General features: G+C 46.1%; 1 protein-coding gene across 1 annotated transcript in view; it reads right to left on the bottom strand.

Annotated features, from left to right (window-relative positions):
- LOC140476509 (bcl-2-modifying factor-like) overlaps positions 1-20,137 on the bottom strand; it is a 179,174-nt gene extending 159,037 nt beyond the window's left edge. The window contains exon 1 of the mRNA XM_072569248.1: positions 20,007-20,137. The gene's annotated coding sequence lies outside the window, so the exon portion shown is untranslated. The remainder of the gene's footprint in view (positions 1-20,006) is intronic.
- Positions 20,138-21,062: the final 925 nt, after the last annotated feature.

Genomic DNA, 21,062 nt, shown 5'->3' on the forward strand with positions numbered 1-21,062 from the left:
AGGGTCCTTACACAAGGCTTGCAGGGTGATGAGAGCCACTCAAAGGACATCTGGCTTCTTCTAAAGCACTTTCATCCTTCTGCAGAACTCATAACACAAGCTACAACCAACCACAAGGGAGGCAGGACATCTGTGAGAAGCCAGCACTCTTACTGTAATTGATGTCAAACACTTTGCTCAATAACACAGTGACGTTGTTGCAAAGGGTGGCCTTGTTTACAGTCACAGGTGGATGTAGGTAGAGACAGAGAGAAAGAGCAAAGAAAATGGGTGCTGGGGGAGAGAGGGGTTACTGAGTGACAGCGTGAGGGAGCTGGATTAACATCAGGAGAGATACAGTCAGTAACACAGGGTGCTGGGGGGAGAGGAGTTACTGAGTGACAGTGTGAGGGAGATGGATTAACATCAAGAGAGATACAGTCAGTAACACAGGGTGCTGGGGGGAGAGGAGTTACTGAGTGACAGTGTGAGGGAGATGGATTAACATCAAGAGAGATACAGTCAGTAACACAGGGTGCTGGGGGAAGAGAGATTACTAAGTGACAATGTGAGGGGCTGCATTAACATCAGGAGAGATACAGTCAGTGACAGGGGGTGCTGAGAGAGGGGGGTTCCTCAGTGACAGTGTGAGGGAGCTGGATCAACATCCGGAAAGATACCGTCAGGAACACAGGGTGCTGGGGGAGAGGGATTACTGAGGACAGTGTGAGGGAAGTGGATTATCATTAGTGATTTAGATTAGACATTTAGTAAGACGGGGTGCTGGGGGAAGAGGGATTACTGAGTGACGGTGTGAGGGAGCTGGATTAACATCAGGAGAGATACAGTGGAGGCTGGGTTAGAGTTGGGGTTAGGCAAGGGAGTAGTCTCTGGCCCCCAAGTGGTTGAGTTTCAAATGTAAACCATCAGCTTTTAAACATTTTCTTCTTTCCAGATTTCTCTCAATTACAGTAAAAAAAGGAGTGAGAAACACACGGAAATGAAGAAGCTTTCTTTAAAACTCCATCCTCTTCTCCTCCTGCCCTGAACTAGCCACCTGGTACCTCCGTATGGTGCTCCAAGGCCTTGTTGCCATGGAAGCCTTTCATGATTCTGGAGACGAACTGCTTAGTCATCTGAGTCCAAACTCACTAGCACGAGTGCTGTGCAGCAGTCTCACTTCCGCCGTTTGGCCACTGGGCGATATATTTAGAGAGCACGTGCCCTGGTTCAGCCACTTTGTGGTTTGTTTCTTCAGTTCTATGAGAAAGTAATGTTTACCTCCTCATCTGAGCACGAAAGGAGGAAGGGGGGTGGGGGGGTGGGGGGAAGAGAGGAAGCAGCCTACATAAGGAGCTCTGGCCTCTCTTTGCTTGCCACGCTTCATAACAGGAAGGAACGTGGCTCTGAGTAGGCCTTACTAACGTGAAATGATTTACATAGTCGTATATATATATGTGGAAGTATATATAGTTTCTTCCCAAGGCAAAACACAGAACTGAATCAAATCACAATCAGTTCTCTCATCAGAAAAATAAAAGGGGTCCACAAAAGGTTCAACCAAAATTTCATGTTTTTCGAAAGAAAAATATATCATAGTTAGAGCACTAATCTGTCTTGACTGGAGATAGTCAACTCTTCAGACAGACGTATATTCATTTTTGTCCCATTTGGACAGCCTATGGACCAACTCCAAAGCCATAGAGGTTTGACACAGCTTGGGAGAACTCAATGTTTGAAGACTTAGCCCTGCATAAAATGTACAGACCACTCTTCATTCAAGGGGACTATAGCACGGCCAATCCACCTAACCTGCACATCCCTGGGCACTATAGCACGGCCAATCCACCTAACCTGCACATCCCTGGGCACTATAGCATGGCCAATCCACCTAATCTGCACATCCCTGGGGACTATAGCACGGCCAATCCACCTAACCTGCACATCCCTGGGCACTATAGCACGGCCAATCCACCTAACCTGCACATCCCTGGGCACTATAGCATGGCCAATCCACCTAATCTGCACACCTTTGGATTGGAGGAGGAAACCAGAGCAAGTTCACACAGACACGGGGAGAATGTGCAAATTCCACAAAGAAAGTTCCAAAAAAAAACGCATTTGTTGGGACGTGCTAGACCTGTTTATAACCACAGCCACCCAGTTCTGCAGCTATGATCTATTGTTGTGAGGCTCATTGAGCATTCCAGATTGTTGAACGTTTCACCAGAACAAGTTGGGAAAATAGTTGATCCCTATCAGAGAAATGACCAGGTCATTGCAAAAAGAGAAACCCAATTGTTTCACGGATATCTAGGGGTTCAGGACCATAGTTTTTTGAAAGTCGCACCACAGATAGACTTCATTGCTCACATCGTTGAGTATGGGAGTTGGGATGTCATTTTGTGGTTGTCCAGGACGTTGGTGAGGCCTCTTCTGGAGTACTGTGTACAGTTCTGGTCACCCTGTTATAGGAAGGATATTATTAAATTGGAGAGAGTTCAGATAAGATTTATCAGGATGTCGCCAGGATTTGAAAGTTTGAGTTATAAGGAGACGCTGGATAGGCTGGGACTTCCTTCACTGGGGCATGCAGGAGGTTGAGGGGTGAGCTTATAGAGAATTATAAAATAATGAGGGGCATCAATCAGGTGAATAGCAAAGGTCTTTTCCCTAGGGAGTTCAAAACTGGGGGGCATATTTTAAGGTGAGAGGAGAAAGATTTAAAAGGGACCCAAGGAGCAACATTTCCACACAGACGGGGGGTTTGTATGTGGAATGGATTTCCAGAGAAAGTGGTAGATGCAGGTACAGTTGCAACATTTAAAAGATAGTTGGACAGGTAAGTGAATAGGAAAGGTTTAGAAGGATATATATGAAACAGGGGCAAGTGGGGCTAGGTTAGTTTGGTAAATTTGGTCGGGTTGGACCGAAAGCTCTGCTTCTGCGCTGTGACTCTATGGTTTTACATATGACTCCAGTCTTGTATAATATGGTTGACTTTCAGTGTCCTCAGATCGATTGGAGATGCGCAGTAAATGAGATCTTGCCTATGTAGTATATTTCCCAAGGAACAGGTCCACCTCCAATCTTGGAAAGGTCTCAATGCTTGTAGCTTGAATAAACTATGAAGAGCAGTCACTGGATTGGGAATAATTATTCTTTGAGCTTGTTCACTTGTCCAGCCTGACCTTCCACAGACCACTCACCTTTTGCACTGGGCACATTTAACCTGGACTGTTAGAAGGGAGGGTTCTTGAAGTCTTGGCATGAGAGATGTTTATTCACATTTAAAAAAAAGGTCACAGTGGTAAATTTTATAAATTTTCAGTCAGCCGCTTTCACCATAACCCAGCCTGCCCACACTTCAGGGGAGGGATAAAGAGACAGCAAGGTTGGAAGAGCACAGGAATGGTTTAGGATGATCCCAAAAGACACAGGAATGATGGATAAAGTCAACGGCGGTAACAATAGGAATGTTCTCCATGGAAGAGAGGAGCTGCAAGGGGAGGTTTTAAGAAGGGTGTTGAAATTGTGGAGAGGTTTTGGAAGAGTAAATAGGGTGCAATTGTTTCATGCTCAAGTTTAATTTCAAACCACACTAACCGAGCCAGTGGACCCTCCCACACAGCTGCTGCCTGAAGTAAGCCAAGTTATTTGTCGAGGCTTCCTCCCACATGAAGCCTCAAAGATGGGCGCAAAGTTGCACCTCACCACAGTATCAGTGCATGCCAAGAGAGTGTGGTGCCTGGTGATGTTCTGCCGTTCACACTGGCCCCGAGCGCCCAGCTCAGTGACTCGGATAAACCCGTGTGCGCCGACGGGACGCTCTCCAGCTGAGAGCTTCAGAAACCGGCAGCAGCCAGGATCAAGTGATCACGAATCGAGATCATAACTCTCAGCCTTCTGGCAGTGTTGGGCGCCACAGGGGCACCCTTGTGGTGGAACTGCTGCTTTCAAACAGCACGGCCTTATCCGTGAGCCTAAAAAGGGAGGAGCGCTTTGGCCTCATCTTTCCACTAAGGTATCAAACTGCGCTTTCAGGTGGAGACAAATGTCACTATTCCGAAGTGCCCCAATGGCTCTTCTCACTGGCACACCATCACTGTTTATCGAGCGGTGAGATGGAATTGACTGATTATTTATCCTATTGCTGCTTGCAGTAATTTTCCCCCGGCTACCACATTTTCCTACATTACCATAGTGACACACTTTTAAGAAGTACTTAATTGGCTATCCAGTGCGCGGGGATGCTATAGGAATGTTAGCTTCTCCTTCAGCCAAATGAAGGGTGGCGCGGTGGCTCAGTGGTTAGCACAGCTGCCTCAGGGACCCAGGTTCGATTCCGGCCTCAGGCGACTGTCTGCGCAGAGTTTGCATGGGCTCCCTGGGTTTCCTCCAGGTGCTCCGGTTTCCTCCCATGGTCCAAACATGTGCAGGTTAGGTGGATTAGCCAGGCTACATTGCCCAGGGATATGCAGGCGAGATGACCTAGCCATGGGAAACGCAGGGAGCTGGGTGGGATGCTCTTCGGAAGGTCGGTGCGGACTCGATGAGCTGAATGGCCTGATTGCACACTGTAGGGATTCTATGAATGCAGTGTAATTGAAACTTGAAGCAAAACATCATATAAAGGTTTCCTCCCTTGAGGACAGGGCAATTGAGATCATCTCTGGTGAAGTAGGAATGGGTTCACTTCATGAAATCAATCCGCTGAATCAGAAAATGGCTACAGTGCAAAGGAGGCTATTCGATGCATTGTGTCTGCACCAGCTCTCCAAAACAGCGTCATGACTTTGTGCCATTTTCCTGCCTTCTCTCTATGCCTTGCACATTTCTCCTCTTCAAATAATCACAAAAAGCCCTCTTCAATGCTTTAGTTAAACCTACACCGCCTCCACCTAAATAAATTACACATGGCCAATCTCCTGCTGGATGTGACAATTAAAAAGTCCAGTGCCTCGATGGTAAATTATTAGATTGGATTAAATTATATTCCCTACAATATGGAAACAGGCCCTTCGGCCCAACAAGTCCACACTGACCCTCCGAAGAGTAATCCACCCAGACCCATTCCCCTACATTTACCCCTAACTAATGCACCTAACACAATGGGTAATTTAGCATGGATAGCATGGAATGCAAGGTACACAGCAGTGCAGGTAACAAAGGTATCCTTACTATCACTAGTCCGGGCTGAATGCAATCGGAATCCTTCCTTAAGAATCTCAGAGCTGGCCAGAACTCGTCCATCTGACCCCTATCTCCCATTGAACAGGAAGGGTGCAGAGAAAGCCCGGGAAGGTCTGGCTGTGAAACCTCTCATATTTAACTTTCATGTATTTACCTTCCGGGGCCTACCTTGAAGAACATACACTGAGGTGTAAAAGGGGCTGCTGTTACTGCACAGGACTCCAGTCCAACACCAGAAGGAAGACAACAAAGGTACAATCAGAAAGGCACAAACTTTGGACTTCCATATTACAGAGAGTCCTGATAAGTCAAAATGAACCAATTCCCTCCTCTGTTTCATGCTACCGCCAGGCCAGATGAAAAAAAAATTGTATTTTCTCCTGTGCTATATACAAAAAGGTTTTGCTTCTTGGCAATGTAGCTGCGAGCAAGATTTGGCTACACTTCATTGCTCCAAACTGCTGCCTTCACAAATCCACACAGCCAAGTGATATCGCCCCCTCCGGATGGATGTGGTACTGCATCCTCTGCTCCCTCACATTCAGAATCCAGCTAGGTCTTGCCCACAAGGAGCACTCTGAGCACCAGAGCTCTGCAGAAGTATCTGAGGGTCAGTGGGGCTTACTCCCCACTCAATTCAAGCAGCAGACCTCCCATGCCTTTGCAACAATATCCTCATCTACCATCACCAATGTGCCTCTCTAATGGAAAACAGCTCTGTATATCATGTACACACTCTAGCCACCCCAGAGACAAACATTTAACATTAATAAATGTGTCAATATTTGCTGTAATTGGCACATACACACAAATCAGGAGCCAGGGTAGGGCTTTTTTTTTATTTCATTAAACAAATTACAAAACAGTTTACAAAAAAACATTTACAGCTGTACATAAGAGACAGCAATTTTACAAGGGAGAGGAGCAGCAAAGCTAGGCCCCAAACCCTATCGTTCAACCATTTTACAGGGAGATGAGGACAAACCTCAAATCCCAGATCCACATACGACAAGACAGTGACAATGACATTTGTACATTAGACAATACTGTTACATACAAAAGTGCAGACAATACAGACCCAGCAAGCTCCCGTCCCTCCCACCTTCCGACCACGCTAAGGCAGCCCGCCCCTACCCACCTTCCAGCTCTCGGTCCACCCCATGCCCAGGGTAGGCCATTCAGCCCTCAGGAGTGCTCTGCCATTGGTCAAGAGCATGGCTCGTCTGATTGTGATGTCAGATCCAAATTCCTGCCTACCCCAATAACCTTTGACTCCCTGGTCAAGAATCTTCTCTACCTCTGCCTCTGCCTCGACAATATTCAATGATCACCGTTTGGACAGGACAGTGTCAATATATACAAGAACAACGGTCTCCAGACAGTGTTATACTTAAAGGGGAAAGAGGGTTTGAGAAAAAGGTTTGAGAAAAAACAGGCTAACAGGATTGGTGCATCTTTCATTAATGCAGACTCTTCAAGTCATTGTCCAGACTCTTATACTATTCAGAGATCAGCCAGGAATTCTCTGAAATTGTATTTGTTCTGCATCAGTACTGCCAAACTGGTAGCACAGGCAGAGACAAAGAAAAAAAAAACACACCCAATGCCAAATGCAGCATCTTCTCAGGAGTAAATTTGGCTTTGAGTCAACAGCACATGACCCATTCTTATAGCTGTCACTGACTCCATACACAAGCAAATCTAACAGCAACATCCTTACCTCAGTGGACAACAATTAACTGCGTATTCATCACTGTTTTGTGGTGAGAGTATGTCTACCAAACGAAAGTAGCTCAGCCCTGTCTGAGCCAAAAAGGTTATCAGATTTGAGTCTCACACTTGCTAAGACAAAAGCAAAATGCTGCAAATGCTGGAAACCTGAAACAAAAACAGAATGTGTGAAACTTTCAGGAGGTCAGGCTGCAGCATCCGTGAAGAGGAAATGGGAGTGAACATTTCAGGCTGACGACCTTTCGTCAGAACTGAAGGAAAGTTGCACTGTTGGAAATGTTCGTATCAGATGTTAAAGCGAGCTCCCATCTCAGCTATTATCCTCTCAACCATTAAATCGAAGAACAGTGTGGGATACTTATCTTTTAACCAACATCACTGAAAACATAGACTGCTCATTACTACATTGTGATCTTGTGAGAACTTTCCATGTGCATATTTCCGATGTAACCACATTGACTTATAAGATCACTTGTTGTCATACAAGCATGTAAATTTATGAAGGGGATAAGATAATATAGAACCAGGGAGGTTGTTTCTACTGGTGGGTGAAACTAGAACGAGAGGAGATAGCCTCAAAATGAGTGGGGTTGGGGGAAGGGGGGTGCATAGATTTAGGACTGAGTTAAGGAGGAACTTCTTCACCCTAAGGGTTGTGAAGCTATGGAATTCCTTGCCCAGTGAAGGTACCTCGTTGAATGCTTTGAAGGCAGATAGTTCCTTTACTGTTCAAAAATCGAAGGGTTATTGTGAGTGGGCGGGTAAGTGGAGCTAAATCCACAAAAAGATCAGCCATGATCTTACTGAACAGCAGAGCTGGCTCGATGGGCCGGATGGCCTAATCCTACTCCTGGTTCTTCTGTCATTATGATGTGATGTGGTGTTGTACACATAACATTTGCCACAGCAAATTGGGTAATTAATGAGGCAGATGTCTAAAAGTTTATTAACAACTAACTATGTAAACTCATATGACATCTTAGACACATATAGATTTTTGGTTAAATGCTAAATTGCCTTATTAATACATTACATCCATAGTTGGCCAGCTAACGAAAGAACTGATCAATTGACTATCTGCTTGCTACCAACTAACTGCTGATTCAATGTACAGATTAAGATGGAGACGTCTTACACTACAGCATCATGGATTGTGAAGTCATCTAGTTCTCTTAAGGATACTGTGCCTTTCTGAAATCTGTGTAGTAATGCAACAGTGGCTGGACTTCCACAGTACTTTTTGAAATTCATTCATGGGATGTGGGTGCATTGGATGGGCCACCATTTATTACCTATGCTTGCCTGCCCTAGAGAAAGTGAACTGCCTTCTTGAACAGATGTAGTCCTTACACTGTAGACTGGGGAGAGAATTTCAGGATTCTGACTCAGCCACACTGTAGGAACAGCAATATGGTGAGTGACTTGGAGCGGAACTTGCAGGTGGTGGTGTTCCCATGTATCTGCTGCCCTAGTCTTTCCAGATGGAAATGGCCGTGGGTTTGGAGGGTGCTCACCCAGGAGCCTTGGTGAATTTCTGCTGTGCATTTTGAAGATGATGCACACTGTTGGAACTGAACGTCAATAGTAGAGGGAGTGGATGTTTATGGGTGTGATGACAAATATGGATTTGACTTCATTGACTGCAAGAAGATTGGAAGGACCCTGGTCTTTAAGAGGAACTTAAAGGACAGCAAAAAAATGTGACTAATAAAGCCACAAGGCAATTCAGAGAAACTCCTTTCTCTAAACAATGTAGAACTTGCTACCACAAAGAGTTATTTGCGATGAATACAAAGGAAAAAGAAAGCAAAACTGAGTAAAACTTAAAAATGACAATATTTGTCCAAATGGGATATTTAAGTTTGAGATACACAAGAAGAACTTGAATTAGTATAGAGAATATGGATACATTTAATAAGAAGTGAGATAGGTACATGAAGCTTGAAAGAATAGATGGATCCAAACTTCTCCCAAGCTACAGTACAATGAGCCTATGATTATGTCAATGGGGTTAGATGGAGATGGATGGGTAGAGGCTTATTTGGAGTATGAACCCTAGTAACAAGCAGTTAGCCTGAATGACCTGCTTTTCTGGTATACAAAAGTGTGTTTGTGTGTGTGCGTGCGTGCGCGCGTGTGTGCATGAGAGATAGAGAGAATGGATGTGTGTGTGTGTGAGAGCGAGAGTGTGAGAGAACTGGTTTGTGATTGTGTGACTGAATGAGTGAGTGAGTGAGTGTGTGTGTGTATTTGTTTGTTGCAGGGGTGTGTGTCTGTGTGTGTCTGTGTGTGTCTGTGTGAGAGAGAGAAAAGGTTGATGGAACAGAGGCAAGAATGTACACTAAATCAAATGGAGAACAAATTACAGTATGGAGCATGTGTGGTGTGGGCCTCTGCCAACTTAGTTCAGCTGGTGGCACGTTCACATTCACACATGTTCTAAAATCCTTGCTCTGGAATGATGAGGGAATACTGACTCATCACAAGTGCCATCCTTCTGAGCAGATGATAAACTAAATGCTGGCTATGCCTCTTCGATGACCCCACAGCACTAATGGCAGAAGGGAAGGGAATGGTCCTGGACAGTATTCCTTTCCTCTGCCAATAGTTCAGCTCATACTAGTACTTTGTCATACTAAAAAGCATGTATTAAATAGCACTATTTTGTAAATATCAATTGGGGCTCAGTTGCCAGTCCTCTTACCTCTAAATCTGACCATTGTGGATTCAAGCCCCACTCTAGAATGTTGAACTCAAAATCTAGAATGATAGCAAGATGTGCTGCCTTTTGAATGAGATTAGATTACTTACAGTGTGGAAACAGGCCCTTCGGCCCAACAAGTCCACACCAACCTGCCACCCACCCAGACCCACTCCCCTACATTTCCCCCTTCACCTAACACTACGTGCAATTTAGAATGTCCAATTCACCTAATCCGCACATTTTTGGATTGTGGGACGAAACTGGAGTACCCAAAGAAAACCCACGAAGACACAGGGAGAATGTGCAAACTCCACACAGAGAGTCGACTGAGTCGGGAATTGAACCCAGGTCTCTGGCGCGGTGAGGCAGCAGTGCTGACCACTGTGCCACCCTGTTAAACCAATGCTCATTGAACTCTCTCACATCAAAGTAAAATATTCTACAAAAGTTTTCTGTATGCTGGGATATTATCACACATGGAAAATCGCCAAGGCAGATTATCTTGTCGTTAACACGCGATTGTCTGTGGGAATGTGGTATGTAGCTGCCACAATTCTTACATTTCAACTTGTGAAAGGGACTCAAGTCACTACATAAATATCAGCCTTTCTTTGCTTGGCCTACCAAGCTCCTGCCAACAACACACACTCAAAGGGATCCAGGATAATAAAGAAAAGCAGAACCTTGCTTACATCTGGTTGCCATTATATTATTGGATACAATGTAGGAGCAGTAAACCTTGGATGTTCCTTGATATTCCCTCTCCACGGTTGGGAGATACTGCCCATTTAGTAAAACTCTGGAAAGACCCTTGATCAGACACATATGGTGCGGTCACACTGCATCGACAGACTCAAGCAAAGAAAGGTCCAGTTGAGTGTGTGGTGTAGGAATTTGCCCACTGTGTGATGACTTATCTCTCTGTGGGTCACCACACTCAGCAAAGCCCAGCTTTCATCTCAATGGATTATTTAATAACAATTCAGAAAACCACATACTTTCATAATATTTTATCTTTTGTGGTTCATTTTGCTCCTTTGTCCTTCTCTCCCTTACTCTTTGTATTTTTTTTTAAAACTGCATGCCTCCCCCCTCCTGCCCCCAATATCACACACCACTCTGTGGCCAATAGGGAATTTGGCCAGGTTTCCATTCAGAGCTCCACTGATTATAAACGCTGTGAAAAGCACAGCAAGCCTGACTCAGGTCAGAATACTTCTGTCTCAATTGCTGCTCCCTTACACTATCACAAACAGCACTGTTGAGGAAATTACAGTTGTCCTAAGGATCCTGACCAAGCAATGATGGGTGAATATATTCCAGCGAACTGAGACACATGGCCTCCCATCAGCTAGTGCTGACCCCAAGCTCTCCCCATTAGCTGTGAGACACAGACCCCTACCTGCAGCAATTGAAAAGCAAGAAAACAATCTCTTGATCTCCTACTTGGATGAATTCGGAAGGGCAATCTCCTTCTCACATCCAATGTTTGTACAAATAATACAACAAAAGTGACCAATGAAAAAAAATGCTCCACCTTATGTAAATGGCTCAGAGCAGTGACGTGGAGATTAATGTTTAAATCATGGTAACACCAGAATGATCCTCGTGGACTAACAACTCTTTGATTAAGTGGAAGGAAGCTAACAACGCAGACATCTGCTGTAGCTGGTCTTTTGTATGCACGTGGTAGCCTGGCTATAGAGTGTAGACGGAACTGGGCTGACCCACAGATTCCACAGGCACCACCATGAAGCAGAGGCATGCCTGGCCTTGTATGCCAGCTGGGGCAAAACCACCAGAGATTAGGACAGCGCCAATACTGGTGTGCTTGGGTTGGGCGATGTGGCCTTTGGCTCTTGGACTGGGAAGATCAAGTAGCCCTGAAGGACATGTTGAAGTGGTCAGGGGGAGTCAAAGTTTGTTAAGGGGAGAGCCAAGTCTGATGGCGGGGTTGAGGATGGAGAGAGATCACAGGGTACTGGGAATGTAACTTGTCAGGCCTGGAGAAGGCACTCCAGCTCATCTTAACCCACAAGCAGTGCCACAAAAGCACCGTCCTCATGAACTGAACTTTTCTTGCCTACTTTCAATGTCCAGTTAATAATAGCTGTCCTTCCCTCCCACTGAACACCTAACCTCAAACACTCAGCGAGGGGAGAGCAATAACAACCATAGGAGATGTCCAAGCAATACGAGTAGACTATTCAGCCCCTCAAGTCAGCTCTGCTCTTCATATAATTCATGATTGATCTGTATCTTAACGCCATTGAACTGCCTTACACCAAGAACAACAAAAATGTACAGACCTCAGTTTTGAAATTTCCAATTAACGCAGAGTTTCAACAGCATTCAGAACAGAGGGCTCCAAATGTTCACCAATTTTTTAGTGTGAAGCTTCCTTATATCACTCCTAACCTCCTTAGCTTTACGGTAGCTATGCTCCTTGCATGGGCTCCCCCACTAGCAAGGATAACTTGTCCCTGTCAGCTCTTCCAGTTTTTTTTTTAAATCATTTTTCAAAAACTCAATTAGATCTTCATCTTCTCTGTTCCAATGAGGTGCCAGTGTTGGAATGGGGTGGACAAAGTCAGAAGTCACATGACACCAGGTTACAGTCCAACAGGTTTATTCCAAATCACAAGCTTTCTGAATGGTAGCCCCTTTGTTGGGTGAACTCACCTGACGAAGGAGCAGCGCTCAGAGAGCTTGTGATTTCAAATAAACCTGTTGGACTATAACCTGGTGTTGTGTGCTTTCTGACTTCTATGTTACAGGCAATAAAAGACAAGCTTATGCAATCTGTCCTTACAATGTAACTCTTTTGACCTGGTGGCTTTCTAATAGTTGTGTATTGCATCCCCTCCTAGCCCATCATCTCCTTCCTAGGTTGCACAGAACTACATATGGGGGTCTAGGCAGAGAGCATGCAAACCTAGAACTTCTACTGCTTGCTATCAGAGCACCCTTGATATAAATCAGCCAATTCCCTCAGCACCAATGCATCACAAGTTTGAGATTTTCCTATGTACACTTGTGTAGGAATGAGACAAAAAGTGTGGCACTGAAAAAGCACAGGTCAGGCAGCATCAGAGGAGCAGGAGGGTCAACTTTTCGAGCATTTCTGATGCCCAAAATGCCGACTGTCCTGCTCCTCGGATGCTGCCTGACCTGCTGTGCTGTTCCAGTGTCACAATTTTCGACCTCTGACCCTCCAGCCTCTGCAGGCCTCACTTTTTCATTTGCAAATGAATGGCCAGCTAGGGCCCACATCCAGCTACAACGTGCAAGAGTCGTTGCTAGATTGCTAATAAGAGGACATATTGTTTGAGGTCTGCAGGCAAAGACAGCACACATCTCTTTTTTAAAAACAGTATCAGAAAGAAAGCATAAATAGTTTTGTCCCGCACGCATAAATGAAGTATCAATGTGCTGCAGGCAAATCAGATTAATTTATATTGCAGCATTTCACAAAAGTGACCATTCTATCAGGATTACAGAGGATGCAGTCAGAAGTCAAACACAAATAGAATGGACAGTCTGCCAGTGATTCGAAGGTACCTGTTAGAAAATAGGGAAGAAGCATGAAGAGTCTTCGCATGTCAGCCGCAGCTCAATGGTAGCACTCTTGGCTCTGAGTCAAGTCCATCCCCAGAGATATCAGAAAACAGTCTAGGCAGACACTTCAGTTTAGCAATGGAGTGGGCCATTAAGTGGTTAGAGGGGTTTTTTGTTTTCAATTCAGAGATTAAACTGAAGAGGGTTGCTACCCGATGGCACCAGCCAATGTTTACCCCCAAACCAAGGTCCTGAAAACAAATTCATTTGCTCCTTTACTTCTTTCCAGCTTGTGGGATCTTGCTGTGGGCAGTTTAGTTGTCATGTTTCCTGCACTATAGCAGTGACCTGACTTCATTGACTGTAAAGTTCTGTCGGAGCTCTGAGCTAGAAATCAACACGAAATAACTGCATATCTTTCATTACCATTTTCAAAACAGGGAAGGCTGTTCCTATCACTACATTGCCAACTTCCTTTATAGAACAGATATATTTCCCTTGGGAAATAATGAGCCACTGAGTTAAAGAGATAGATTTTATTGGAAAATCCAAAAGGAGATGATAAGTAAGTGGAGAGGTTCAGAGCTTAGAATCAAAACGGGTGGAAGATCTCAAAAGAGAAGAAAGTGGAGAGGTAGAGAGGATCAGGAACTGTACTGCAGATCACCAGGCCTACATGGTTAAAGGAGAAAGTGAGGACTGCAGATGCTGGAGATCAGAGCTGAAAATGTGTTGCTGGAAAAGCGCAGCAGGTCAGGCAGCATCCAAGGAGCAGGAGAATCGACATTTCAGGCATCAGCCCTTCTTCAGGAATTCAGGATTCCTGAAGAAGGGCTGATGCCCGAAACGTCGATTCTCCTGTCCCTTGGATGCTGCCTGACCTGCTGCGCTTTTCCAGCAACACATTTTCAGTTAAAGGCAAAGCATGATGGGACAAAAGGAGAGAGGGACATAGCAGCGCAATAAAGAGTTGGAGGTGGGAGTGATTGAAGTAGATTATGGGGATAGGTATGGGCAAAACTCTAAAGAGATTTCAACAGGAGGTTGAGGAGCTGTTGGCGAGCCAAGCACTAGTGTTCCATGTTTAATTATGTCATTGAGTGTCTTTAAGTAGACAGGCAGGAGGCTGGAAGAACACAGCAGGCCAGGCAGCATCAGGAGGTGCAGAAGTCAACGTTTCGGGTGTAACCCTTCTTCAGGGCTGGGGGTGGTGTGGGAGGAGCTGCAGATAAAGGAGGAGGTGGGGGCAGGGTGAAGTGGGAGAGGTGAAGATAGGTCAAAGGTATGACCTGGTTCGTCAATGGAAGGAATGAATCCGGTTGATGGCAGGGAGCAGTGGAAGGGAGGGGAAGGGGCTGGGAAGGGAGGTTATTTGAAATTGGCGAATTCAATGTTGAGTCCTCTGGGCTGTAGGGTGCCCAGGCAGAAGATAAGGTGTTGTTCCTCCAATAGGAGCTGTGGTTTGTTTTGGCAATGGAGGAGGCCAAGGATGGTCATGTCGGAAAGGGAGTGGTTGGGGGAATTGAAATGGGCGGGGATTGGGAGGTCCGGTCAGCTCCTGCGGGCCCAGCTGAGATGCTGGGTAAATTGTTTCCTGAGCTTACGTTTGGTCTAGTGAAGACTACATCAGGAGCAGTAAACTAGGTTGGACGAGAGGCAGGTGAAACTCTGTCTCACCTGGAAGGACTGTTTGGGGCTTCCAGCCAGGGCATTGCCAAGCATCACAGCCGGCTCCACAGGTTGGAGCCGGACCTCCCAGTCACCACCCATTTCAATTCCCCCAACCACTCCCTTTCCGACATGACCATCCTTGGCTGCCTCCATTGCCAAAACAAACCACAACTCCTATTGGAGAAACGACACCTTATCTTCCACCTGGGCACCCTACAGCCCGGAGGACTCAACATTGAGGTCTCCAATTTCAAATAACCTCCCTCCCCAACCCACGACTCCCTTCCCAGCCCCTCCCCCTCCCTTCCACTGCTCCCTTCCACCAACCAGATTCATCTCTACCATTGACCAACCAGGTCGTACCCTTTACCTGTCTTCACCTATCCCCACTTTACCACCCTGCCCCTGCCTCCCCCTTTATGTGCAACTCCCCCCACACCTACTCCCAGTCCTGAAGAAGGATTACACCTGAAACGTCGACTTCTCAATCTCCTGATGCTGCCTGGCTTGGTGTTCTTCCAGCCTCCTGCCTGTCTACTTTGGATTCCAGCATCTGCAGTTTTTTTTTTGTCTCTAGTGAGTGTACTTAAGACAGAGATAGATAAGTTCTTGATTGGTAAGAGGATCAAGGGTTCCAGGAAGTGGCAGATGAAGTCTTGTTCAGATAAGTGTGAGGTGCTGCATTTTGGGAAAGCAAATCTTAGCAGGACTTATACACTTAATGGTAAGGTCCTAGGGAGTGTTGCTTAACAAAGAGATCTTGGAGTGCAGGTTCATAGTTCCTTGAAAGTGGAGTCGCAGGTAGATAGGATAGTGAAGAAGGCGTTTGGTATGCTTGGTCAGAGTATTGAGTACAGGAGTTAGGAGGTCATGTTGCGGCTGTACAGGACATTGGTTAGGCCACTGTTGGAATATTGCGTGCAATTCTGGTCTCCTTCCTATCGGAAAGATATTGTGAAATTGAAAGGGTTCAGAAAAGATTTACAAGGATGTTGCCAGGGTTGGAGGATCTGAGCTATATGGAGAGGCTGAACAGGCTGGGGCTGTTTTCCCTGGAGCGTCGGAGGTTGAGGGGTGACCTTATAGAGGTTTACAAAATTATGAGGGGCATGGATAGGATAAATAGACAAAGTCTTTTCCCTGGGGTCAGGGAGTCCATAACCAGAGGGCATAGGTTTAGGGTGAGAGGGGAAAGACATGAAAGAGACCCAAGGGGCGACCTTTTCACACAGAGGGTGGTACGTGTATGGGATGAGCTGCCAGAGGAAATGGCGGACTCTGGTACAATTGTAACATTTAAAAGGCATCTGGATGGGTATATGAATAGGAAGGGTTTGGGGGGATATGGGCCGGATGCTGGCAGGTGGGACTAGATTGGGTTGGGATATCTGGTCGGCATGGACGGGTTGGACCGAAGGGTCTGTTTCCATGCTGTACATCTCTATGACTATGACTCTAACAGGGCTGAGGAACATATTAGCCATGATAAAATGGTGGAGAAATCTCTATTGGTCAAATGACCTAATTCTGCTCCGAAGTCTTCTAGTCTGATCTGAGTCTGTTTGCTGTTGATGTTCACTGTGCTTGAATGTTTAAGTAGGGGTGTGGACACCAAGAAAAATAAGCTGCAGAAACAGCTGAAAAGCAGAGTTGAGTACAGGGTAGGTATTTTAAGACCAAACCTGTTACATTCTTCAACAATAGTACATTCTCTGCGCTGATCAAATGTACGAATAATGTAATGGGAGCTGACCAAGAAATTGGTCGTTGGAATAGTCAAGTTGAGAGGCACTTGAATGAAGATATTAGCAGAAAATGAGCAAAGGCAGAGGAAAGAGGAGTGTTTTTTTGTACAAGGTTGTGAGTTAGCTTAGCATTGATTGTCCATACCATTGGAGAGGGCATTGGAGGGGTACTTGCTTGCACCACTGTTGTGCTTGGGGCATAGGGAGAAGGTTACAGAGCCTTCATCCAATGACTGTGAAGGAACCGTGAGACATTTTCAAGTCAGGCTTGGAGGCAAACCTGCAGGTGGCGCTGTTCCCATGCACCTGCTACCCTTGTCCATCAGGATGGTCATGGTCATGGGTTTGGAAAATGCTGTTTGAATAATACTTGGCACGTTGCTGCAGTGTATCTTGTACATGGTACACACTGCTGCTACCACTGGGCCTGGTAGAGGGTGTGAAGGTTTAAGGTGGACAGTTAGGAGGCCAATATCTGGGCTGTTTTGTGTTGAGATTCTCAACTGTTGTTGGAGCTGCACTCATCCAGGCAAATTGAGCATATTCCATCATCCTCCTGATCTGTGCCTTGTGGACAATCTTGGGGAATCAGAAGGTTAGTTACTCCCAGCAGTATTCCTAATCTGACCTGTCCTGTAGTCATTGTATTGGTATAGCTGGTTCACTTCAGTTTCTGGTATGTGGTGAGTGGAAGTAGGTGGACTTTGAATGTGTGGGGGGGGGGGGGGGGTGTCAGAGGTCAGAAGTTCAGCCTCGGGTCACATGGAGGTAGAAACCCTCAGAGCATTGTGTGGGGAACCTAATGGTGTAATCTACAGGACTGTGGACTCGAAGCTGGGGCCAGAATGGGCATCTGGTTTCCTTTCTCTTTCAGCTGGCTCTAGTGTTCGATTAGATTCCCTACAGTGTGGAAACAGGCCCTTCAGCCCAACAAGTCCACACCGACCCTCTGGAGAGCAATCCCCCCAACACTATGGGCAATTTACCAATCCACCTGACCTGCCCATTTTTGGACTGTGGGAGGAAAGGGGAGCACCCGGGGGGAAACCCACGTAGACAGGGGGAGAATGTGTAAACCCCACACAGACAGTCAGCCGAGGCTGGGATGGAACCTGGTGCTGTGAGGCAGCAGTGCTAACCACTGAGCCACCATGTTCATATGTTTTTTTTAAAAAAGAATTTAGACAACACACTTCCCAAAAAGTGGGGAAGAAAAACTCTAGTAATGCGGTGTCACAGATGATGAAACTTGTTATGTTTACAACAAGCTGATACTGGAAGTCGGGTAGTCGCTGGTTCCTGTAACTGGGCTACAACTGGTAAACAATTTTCTTCCGTTCCTAGGACTCAGCGATGACCTCAGAAATCAGTTCATTCTGGCGCAGACCGCCATGGCGCTCTGTTAGAATAGCAGCTTATGCGGGAACAGGTAAGGAATCAGAGAGGGTGCGAGGCACCAGGGAGGTGAGAGAGAGAGACAGACGGCTTCTTCATCACAGTCCCCTGGCTCCCAGCTTTCACTTCAGCCTAGACTCTGATCGGGAAACTGCTGAGGGTTGTTATAAGCTACTACAGAGAGAGAGAGAGAGAGAGAGAGAACAACAAAAACAAGATATCAGACAGTCAGGGAGAAATGTTTCACAGAGAAAGGAGGAAGAGTGACTCTTGGAGATGAAACGACAGAATTAGTGAGAAACTCCCAACACTGTTCACACCGATAGAGGCAGAATGTTGAATATTAGTGGTGGCGTTAATGCGAATATAACAGGAGGGTTGCACTGGATGAATATTACACCGGATTCTGGGAATTGCAACGGATGGGTAGGCAATGTTTACATTATGGAGGAGTTACATTAGATAACAGCGTTAACAGCAGAGTTACACATTGGAGCAGACTGAAGCAGCAGAGACACAATGTAGCACCGAGAGCGATACATTCAATCACGTGGCGCAGTAAATCTCAACAGGGTTCGTGTCGAAGTTGTGCTGGACAGAAGCCACAAGAGAGAGGCCGGTATGAAACAGGGCCACACGCTTCCAAACTCAAACACAAGGTAACTTCTGCAGAGACAGCGATAGAGAGTGTCTCGGGTTGAAGGCAGTGCAGCGTGAGTCAGAGTTTATGTGGATCGCCGAGGGCTGAACGGCGTGCGCTGCTTGCGGCGCCCTAAGGTCTTCCGGGAGACGGTCAATGAAATCGTCCCACTTGGAGCAGTGCAGGACCGACACAGACCCAGAATCAGGACACCCTCAACAGGAGAAACAAGAACACCCTCCCTCCCCCCTCATGACTCGGAGCCAGTTTCACATCCATTAGGTCTCCCTCTGATCAGTTTCACATCCATTGGAGTTGTTCTCTCTGGTCAGTTTCAGACCCACTGGAATACTCTCTGGTTAGTTTCAGACCCGCCGGAATGCTCTGGTTAGTTTCAGACCCACCGAATACTCTCTGGTTAGTTTCAGATCCATTGGAATAGCCTCTCATCAGTTTCAAACCCGTTGAAATACTCTCTGGTCAGTTTCAGACCCATTGGAATAGTCTCTGGTCAGTTTCGGGCCCATTGGAATTCTCTCTGGTCAGTTTCAGACCCATTGGAATAGTCTCTGGTCAGTTTCAGACCCATTGGAATAGTCTCCGGTCAGTTTCAGACCCATTGGAATTCTCTCTGGTCAGTTTCAGACCCATTGGAATAGTCTCTGGTCAGTTTCGGGCCCATTGGAATTCTCTCTGGTCAGTTTCAGACTCGACCAGGTGAGTTTCAGATCCCCGTTGACACAAAAGTTTCACATCCAGCTTCCAGCCGACCCGAGCCGGGTGAGGTTAACGCAACCTGACTCCTCGCCGATGTCGGACTGGAGTTTACAATTGCCTAATGTTTTGCTGGACCCGAGCTAAATGAGCAAACCATCCCCTTCGAAAACAAACAATTGGGTACAAATTCAATGCAACAGCGGCTCGCTCGTTAAAACCTTCAGCGCCCAAAACAAAAATCCCTTTGCCAACTGAACAGATAACGTTGATGTATCTTTGCCTCTGTATCTGCTGCCCTGACATGTCCCGGAAATGAGAACAAGTGAGTTAAAAAAAAGGCATTTCAGTGCGACAAAAGTTTGCTTATAAAACAGCAAAAGAACGACAAAAAGCGGTTGTAATAGGGCTTTTTCCCCTCTGTCTATCTCTGCCACAAGGTCAGGATGATAAGAAGACCGTAAACCACTAGATCACAAAAAAATCTGGGCTGCATTGACAACAACCTTGCAATGCCGATCCGCTTGTAGGGCAGAAACACAATATTTGCAAAGAAATAATTAAGTTGTTTTTGCACGGTTCTCTTTAGGCAGAGTAACGGGAGCGCGACTGCACGATGCCGAGATAAAGGCGACCCGTCGGGAAAGGAAAGTTGGTGGTTGTAAGATGCACTTACCCGGAGATAACTGAGCCGTTTTATGTCTGATTGTACACACTCTTTACAGTAGGTACTCTGATTAATCGCCGCGCTTTACGCGCCGACCCACTGTTTACCGCCGAACTCCCTGTCAATCAAATCTCGTCACAATTGTGTAACCATGGCACCACCAAATCATGAATCGGTGCACGCCCGTCCGACCGGCGCTTTGCCGAATTGGCTGGTCGCACTGCCAATCATTCTCCGACCTGCCAGTCGCCCTTCCCCTGCAGTACTGGAACCTACTGTTCCCCTGCAGTACCGGATTCCCACCGCTGGATAGTGCTGTGCTGCTGCCCCCCACCCCTCCCCGTCTATACCTTCCAGCGCCACCTAGAGGGCTCAGCTTTCCCCCGTCGAAACGTCCGTTCCGGGAGGCTGGCTGCAGCTCTTCACCAATCAGAAAACTGAATCGGCTTGTTACCATGAGAGAAGTGCTCAAACCATCCAATCAAAATCAGCCATTTGTCCTCGTTTCCCCCACTCTGTTAGATTAGGAGGGGGATTCCCTCCACAGCTATCTTAAAAGAGCCTGTTTGCCAAATACTTATTAATATGCATTTGTTTTTGTGGTTTAAAGACGGGATCCAATCTGAAGTTGACAGATCTCAGATTCTGTATTCAGTTAACTGTATTCAGTTAACACCTAGAAGGAAAAATCAAAACAGCTTGACAAGGATCTGCAAATGCAGTCTTTCACCAGACACTGTGTAAATGTCGCCTTTATACTTTAAAAACAACATCGACGCTTATTTTTTAAACCCAGAGAAGGTGGTAAGGAGTCTGGAACACACTGGCCTGAAAAGATTGTCTATGTAGAAACCCTGGACACACCTAAAAAGTGCCATAAACCTGCAGGGCCACACATCAAAAACTGGAGATGAGATTACGCTGGCTGGCTATATGATGGACTAAGTGACCTCTGTCCAAACGCAAATGTTCTGTGATTTTGTTTATAAAAAGGAAGAAGGAGAGCATGAGATAGAAGGAGAACAATAGAAAGAGTTAGGGCACAGCATGAGGTCATTCAGCCCA

The sequence above is a fragment of the Chiloscyllium punctatum genome, chromosome 4 (assembly GCF_047496795.1).
Source record: "Chiloscyllium punctatum isolate Juve2018m chromosome 4, sChiPun1.3, whole genome shotgun sequence".
NCBI lineage: Eukaryota > Metazoa > Chordata > Chondrichthyes > Orectolobiformes > Hemiscylliidae > Chiloscyllium > Chiloscyllium punctatum.